Genomic DNA, 7,984 nt, shown 5'->3' with positions numbered 1-7,984 from the left:
AGATCTTTACATATATATATATGTATATATGTAATATATAATACATATATATTATCTGACCTGATAAAATACTCTGCAGTTTCCAAATGATGCTTCCTATATGTTATACATATAAAGCATCATGTATATATATTTGATTATATTATATTATATTACATACCCCAAGGTTCTCTTCAAATCACAAGCTGAAAATATTGTGTCTACCCACTTGTTCTCTTGGTTGTCATAGCTTATAATGTAGCTTTTCACCTGCATCCACATTGGGAGCTGAGATGATAAAAGACGCCTCAGTTCAGTGAGACACAGAGGGCTTGTTAGCCAAGACACCATTTATATGTCTGGTGACATCCATTTATTTTAGCAGCCTTTCCTATTGCTCACTGAAACGAAGAAAAATATCTAAATAAATAAATAAATAAATAAAAACAAAAAAAAACATAGTAGCACTTCTGCTTTAAATAATTCTTCCCCAACCAGTGAGAAGTACAGTAGGAATCAACTATGCAAAACTTCCTCTGGTCCCATACCAATTCAAAAGCAAGTTCCTCTCTCTGATTTCCAAGGGTGTACAAAGCAACTATTCCCTCATTCAATAGGAGTACTAAAGTAAAACTTTACTATGATCATCATTAATGGCCCTTCTTATTACACCATCTCATTCAATCAATTACATTATTCAACTAATGGCACCATTATCTTTTATGAGTATTTATTAAAAACAAATAAAAATGGCAGAACAAATCCTCTCCATTCACCTTTCCTACACGTATGTTTACACTGATGTGTGAAAATGTTGAAAGCTGTTTTGCATCAACATTTTGTGCTTTTGAAACGTACAAGAGAAAATTATTTCTGGAAACCATACTCTTAAGAAGAAACACATGCACAAAAACAGATTGTTGTACAGAAATCAGAGACTGCGGACAAACCCACCTGGCAGGCAGAAAGAAGCTGGCTGAATACACATATCTGATTATATGAGTTTATTGAGAAGTGCACATGCACTGAGTGCTTTTTGGAAACTGTACATACATACAGTGTCATCCTGCCGCTGGCTGCTACACAGCTGAGCCTTAAGCCCATTGTCTCCTCCAAATTCCCTCCTCTGATTCACCCTTTGAGCCCTTACACCTACTAGCAAGCTAACAATAGATCTGCATGAATCTTGATCTGCGGGGAATGTGCACTGTCCTCACACATGTCTTTAAGTCAACACATTAAGATGGCAATATTTCAAATGGCAGCATTTTAGTCAGCTTGGCATTAAATGCTGTTCAGCTCTTAAAATGTAACTGCAAAAATGGCGCTATGGGATTCCATGTTTATCATCTCTTGATGGCTTCCATATCTAATGAGATCAGATGGTTGCTGCAAATGCCAGTTCTGCAAACTCCACCTGGGAACAAAAAGTCAAGCTGTGTATTGCATTCTTTTTCTGGCTCATACATTATGATCTAAACTCCAGATCATTACAGAGTTTTGCTAGTAATCCTCTCAAAGGTAAGAACAAAGAACTTGAAGGGATGCCCACAACTGTTGAGGCTGTCTACTGGTGTTGACTGGAAGGGGTATCATGTAACCCCTTCCAAAAATGGATATTCCAGATTCCCACTGCTATGACCATGAGAAGTATTTCAAAAAGAATTCTAGCCAAAATGTATTTATGTCCAGGTTAAAACAATTTGTTCTTGTGCTAACCTTGTCCTCTGCTTCATACAAGCATTTCATTTTCCAGGTGCTAAACAGAACAAGCATGACTTCCCTGTAATACAGGCCAAGATTCAAGCAAAAGCTTTGGCTTTTTGACCCATCTTGCCATTGCTTGTTGGGTCCAATTAGCACACACTCAAGCACAGGCCCAGTTGGGAGGCAACAACTAACAGCTGAGAAACAATAAGGAACAGATTTTTAAATTACCACATGGAACTCATTTACCTCCTCCCAGCTGAGATCAGCGTCTGATTCTGTGAGCCCTTCTTTCTTATTGTTATAGCTTAAATTAACTCTTGTGACTTTGTCCTGAAATGAAGGAGAAATGTTCATGTTTTCAGTTAACAGTTCTAGCTAGAAAGAGGGAAAGCACAGCTTCACCCATTATGCAGAATCAAGTTTTAACAGCAAGCATGGTAAGTAAATGGGAAATGAAAGTATGGCTGTACCTGTGGTGAAGCCACCAAAAAAGCTAATTCCTCCAGAAGAAAGAATTTGCAATAGCCATAGTGCCCTCTGTAGCATTCTGTACTCACCTTTCTTGTCCTATTGTGAATGTAATTGTACGTAGTATGCAATGCAGTCTAATTAGAGCTTTCCACAATAATACAGCTGCATGTGAAATTAGGAGGATGTTTTCTTTGTTTTATTATATTTGTGTATCATTTTCATTTTGGAATTCCATACCACTCAGGTTTTTCCACTTCTCATTTCCTACTGAGAACTTTTAGTGAAAATATATTTCTCTAGACTTCAAGTTCCTCATGCTATGTCTCAGTTACTCTAGTCATAGAATCATTAAGGTTGAAAAAGACTTCCAAGATCGTCTGGTCCAACTGTCTCCCTACCATCAATATCACCCACTAAAGCATATCCCTAAGCACCTCGTCCCACCTTTCCTTGAACACCCCCAGGGAAGATGATTCCACCACTTCCCTGGGCAACCCGTTCCAATTCCTGACTGCTCTTTCTGAGAAGAAATGTCTCCTGATTTCCAACCTGAACCTCCCCTGGAGCAACTTGAGGCCATTCCTTGTCCTAAAGAGGAAATACTCCTAGTCTACAGGTTTTCCTCCTCATTCTTTACATCTTGATTATTCTTTGTAGTGTAACCTTTAGTGGACCTGGTCTAACTACCATCTAACCCAACTGAATGAAAGCTAGATCCTTTGCAAAAAACATGTTGTTCTGCTGATGGGTATGAGTCTCTCATTCCCTCATTTAGCATATCAGACTTGCAGTTATGTGGTTCCATATCTTAGGATCAGATGTGGCTTACAGCCTATGAGCTTGGATTAGGGGGTGGGGAAAGTCTTCATTTTGCTGTAAGAGATTCTGCAAACAGACCCCATGTTTATCAAGCTTGTTTTACTGGCAAATTTAATGTCTACAACAGTTTCCAAAATCAATGTCTGTGGGAGTCCCAGGTAGCCTCTCTGCAGGCTTATAATTCCCTCTTGAAACAACCTGTGAAGTTTTCTCCATTACTGTAGCTTCTTCCCACCTTCTAGTTCTTGCACTAATTCCCATTTTATCTAGCCTAACTAATAATGTCCCATGTGGGACTATAATTAAATGCTTTACTGATCTCCAGGTAGATTAGGTCTACTGCATTTCTTTTGTCTGGAAGATCAGTTAGCTTATCAAGGAGGGCTATCGTGTTAGTCTGGCAGAGCCTACATTTGTTAAACTGTTGATGTATTTATTTCATTACACTTTTCCTTCATTTAACTGCTCTTTTCTTCACCAATACTGGAAAGCCTTGCAGCCCTGTGAGGCCTGTCTGGGCCAGGCAATGGGCAGCTCATGTTCATGCACGTGCTGCGTGCACCTGCTTTGCTCCAGTTGTTAATACTGTTCCTCGGATTCAACAAATCTACTTAAAACTCCCTGCTGTTAGACTTATAACACTGGGCCAGATGCAGGTTATCTGCTGCTTCAAAATGTGAGTACTTTTTTTTTTTTTTTTTTAAAGTGCTGCTTCTACCTCTGACATAGCAATTTTTTATTTCCACAGCTTCACTGCACATTCTGCCTTTGTCCTCTGCATTCAATACCATTATCTTTATTGAGAATTGAAACGATTTAGTTTTGGGTTTCCATCAAAAGTTTGTCTGAATGTCTACCAATCTAGACTGCAGAGGACTGCAGCCTTTTATGACTGGTGTCATTTTATTCAGGTGGCTGAAGAAATTTTTCCTATTTCCAGTTTCATTACAGGTAAGTGAATCCAGATCTGCAAAGCTAGCAGGAGTTCACAGGGCCGAGGATAATATTCTTGAGAGTAAAAAAGAGCTGAGGTCTTGACACCTGAAGGGAGGAGATTCCTCACAGAAAATGTGCTATTTTTGCAGTCACATCTTATTGCATTTTAGGCTGATGGCTTTGAGCTATGAGCTGATACAGAGTCAGCTGTATATCAGAGGCAGATATGGAGTCAGCAGCAGAATGAAGCTGATTACAACATGATGAAAGGTCAGGGCAAAGGCATTAGAGAGAAAAGCAGCAAGAAAATTTGGATAAGAAACCATTCCTATTGTTCTATATATGATCATAATAGTCAGCCCATGGCAGAACCAGCAATAATGCTCAGGCTTCCAATACAAGTTCATATTCACTGTTTCATGGTACAACTTCTTCTGACCCTTTTATATTACTCTTAGTTAACACTTAAAATGGACACATGAATGAGAGCAGGGTGTTTATAAAGACCTGGCTGTCAAAGTGGCTGTGCTGATTTGTACGCGTTGCAGTGATATATCCCCTCACACTGATGCGCTGACTGTAAGGTCATGATCCTTTGGCTCATGGATAGCTTATGCTCAGACCTTCCCAGTTTCTTCCCACCCTTATCAAAGCTCAGAGTTATCACTGAGAACACTTCTCCAAGTTTCAGGCTTTGTTGTGGCCCTTGGATATTATTTCCAGATGTGCTTTTTTTGTGTGTTTGGCTACTATTAACCCAAAGCTGCTGTTGCTATTGCCACTGCCCCAACTCCTGCTGTACTGTGTGGAATCCCTTGATGGTTTCAGCTCAGCACAACGCTCTCTGATCTTTCTCGGAGGGCTTGTATTTCTCTTATGAAACGATATGCTTACTAATAAACATGAGGCTTAATTTGAACTTCAAATACTAGGAAAAGAAACCATTCCCAGACTGTAAAAGCAAGAGGGGATTAAATGAGGCAGTATCCTAATGGAGCACAGGCAGGCCTCAATAATTAGAGAGGTTCGAGGCCTCGGGTGTCACAGCACAACAGAACTGAGCCTCTAGAGGTTGCTCCCCCATACCAAATAGGATGCAGTGTTAATAATAAATGTGAGGCTTAATTAGGATCACAAATAATGGGAAAAGAAATCAGCTCCCAGGCTGTGTAATTATAAAAATATTAGAAGCTCAAATACTTAAAGTAACAGAAATGAAGTGTGGTTTTGTTTTTTTTTTTTTTCTTCCTTGGCTCATGTAAACACAATGTCTGTGGTCAACGACTGCAGTACTCCTAATGATTTTTGTCTCACTTGACACTGTCTTAGCTGGGATTGAATGAAGAGCTTTCAATTATGTTCATGTTCCTCTTCAGCTCAGACTATAGCAGGAAGCTCTTTTCACAGGCTCCATAACCCCCTGATCAGCAAGTGCATGGCACTGGAGAGCAATGTCTCCAGAAAGGTCAGCTTGCTCGAAATGTGGAAAATGAGGTGTCTAAAACGCCAACCTTGCTGAAGCCTCAGGTTTTTATCTTAAAATATATTCTCATACTTTCACTAATTTCTGACAGTCTGGGAGGTTTTTGGCGGCCTGGAAAACTTCAAAGAAAAGAGTACATAAGAACTTGAGAAGAATTTATGAGGCAAATTTCAAGGCAGATACTTGCAATGAGAAAATGCACATTTTAAATAATGCAGCATTGATCTACAAATCTCTAACAGTTATGCTCCTTTCTGAGAAAGGACTTGTATTTCTACCTCACAAATGTATTCAAAGCAGTTTTAAAGCAATTTTCTGTTTTTTTTTTTTTTTCTTCATCTGTGTCTGAACAGTCAAGGCATGATAAGGAGGTTTTTGGAAGCAATGGTAGCAAAGTCTTCATGTGTCAAAAGCATACAAAAAAGTCACACTGGGTCAGACCTAAGGTTCATCTAGCTTGTGTCCTTTTTCTGATAATAGATCTCTTAAATCCATCCCACTATGGGTACTAAAAGAAAAAAATACAAAAAACATTGAATGTAAAGGATGATCCTGATCCAGTGAAGTCTAGCAGTCCTGATAACCATTAAATTAAGGACATTGTGAGCTGGCAGTTGCATCAGACTTGACATGTATTAAAAACAAAACCAAACAATAAAATATGCTTGGAACTCTCCTAGAAGAAATGTCCATTCATTTTTTACCTATTTAATTTTGGCTTTCACAATATCCTGTGACAGAAAGCTTGAAATTTTTATTGTGCTTTATGAAGAAAAAAAAATACAATCATTTGGTTTAAAGCTATTATCTTATTGTTTCTTCTTCTTCTTCTTGTACTCCAGGAAATAAGCAATTATAATTCCCTAGTCACCTTCATTCTATTCTATTTAGAGACTTTTTAACTGGATGATTCCTCCTCTAAAGATATATATATATATATATATTAAGTTGTAGTGTACTTACTCTGTCCTAACATGGGATAACCAGAACTTTATGATGTGATGCCAACATACTGAACTCAAATCAGATAAACAACAACTTCTGCTTAGATGCAGACAATGGGCAAGGTTGGAAACTGGATAGTGGGAAAGAGCTGGGTCTTTAAAAAGTGCTTAGTATGGCCTGTCCCATCTGAGATCGGTAATGATTTTTTTCCTTCCTTTTGCATCAGCAAAGGTGAGGAATTGAGCTATAGTATCTGAAAATTCAACTCCTCCCCTAAGGTTTTTATGGGAAGCCAGTGAGGTAAATGAGTCATTGTAAAGGTAGCCATAATTTTAATTTCTTACATGAGGCAGTTATTGAGTCTGAATACACAGTTCATTGATCATTCTAATGCTAAACTCTTGGGATATTGAGAAAATTTTCACAGAAGGGGTAAAGTTATTGCCAGGAGAGTTTAAAAAGTACATGAACTGGAACTGGCTACTAAACAAGAACAATATACTCAAAAGATGGGAGAATTCTGCCAGAAATCTCCACAGGATAGATAGTGCAATGCTGTCACACTGTTGTTTTTCTGAGATACTCAGATGGCTGCCACCAAAAAGGATCATAAATACCTGCTGTTGCCTACTGCAGGGCTTTAGCAGCCCAAGGCACATCAGTGCTTCCTCACTGTAGTTTTTGGGAAATCTGCAACCCTGAGTGCTTCAAAACTGATCAAAGTTTTTTTTGCCCAGGACTGCAGAGATCATTTTGCCTCCCTAGTTATTCTTCTGGGATGAATTCATGATGAATTCCTACCCTAGGCAGTCCCAAAGCATGGAAAGGGATTGGAAAAGTGTTGCAAGTCAGCAGCCCGCTGCTTCTAAAAAGAGTGAGAGAAAAGTGGTTCTACAGCCTATTCCTGGTTTTGTAATTGTAATTGCAAAGACATCTAGGTTGATGTGACCAAAACCACAAGCCAGTGCTGTCTTCAAAGTGTTGTTGTGGTAGGGCCTATTTACAGTAAAAGTTTTAAGGCAGAAAATACCACAAAAGATACGTGAAGTGCCACACAGAGAAATAAACTGAAGCCAAACATTACCCAGAATCGGTTTAAAATCAGAGATAAAGATGGTCCTTATATTTCTGATTTCTCTTGAGGTAAAGGTTCCAAAAGTGCCACATTTCAAAACTATTGGGGCACACAAATGTGCAGGTAGAAGCATGCTGGAGGTGAACCAGGCATTTTAATGGTCTGTAATGTACAACTCTGTTTTAAAATATGGCCATAAATTATTTTGGTTCTTACATCCTACTCTTTTAAGCCTTGTCCTTATTATAGGAGTGGGGTGTCATGTCTCGTGTTAGCACCTTTTGTTCATTCATGGAAAATACAGCTCTAGTGACAGCAAGGTGCTTGAGCAGCTTTAAAGTAGGTTATTAGCTGAGCTAACTCCCATAGGGCTTACTAGATGTGTTAGTACATGTGAAAACTGCAGTCGTTCTTGTGTTCCCTGGAATTTTATCTCAGATTAGTGCTAATTTCTCAGTTGATGCAAGTTATTAAAATTTTTCCCCTAGTGAAAATACACTGAGACTCTGCTCTGCCAAAAAAAATAATAAAAAATTCTAAAAATATTTAATGCTTGATGACCCACA

At 38.7% G+C, this 7,984-nt stretch overlaps 1 long non-coding RNA gene across 1 annotated transcript; it reads right to left on the bottom strand.

Moving 5' to 3' along the window:
* Nucleotides 1–1,187: 1,187 nt before the first annotated feature.
* LOC310889346 lies at nucleotides 1,188–1,855 on the bottom strand. Its single transcript, XR_014576530.1, has 2 exons — nucleotides 1,699–1,855; nucleotides 1,188–1,396 (listed from the first exon to the last, which is right to left on the bottom strand). It is a non-coding gene; the product is annotated as an uncharacterized lncRNA (long non-coding RNA).
* Nucleotides 1,856–7,984: the final 6,129 nt, after the last annotated feature.

The sequence above is a fragment of the Anser anser genome (genome assembly GCF_964211835.1).
Source record: "Anser anser genome assembly, chromosome: 1".
NCBI classification, from domain to species: Eukaryota; Metazoa; Chordata; class Aves; order Anseriformes; family Anatidae; genus Anser; species Anser anser.
The sequence above is the reverse complement of the archived record's forward strand: the minus strand, read 5'-3'. Positions and strand labels throughout refer to the sequence as shown.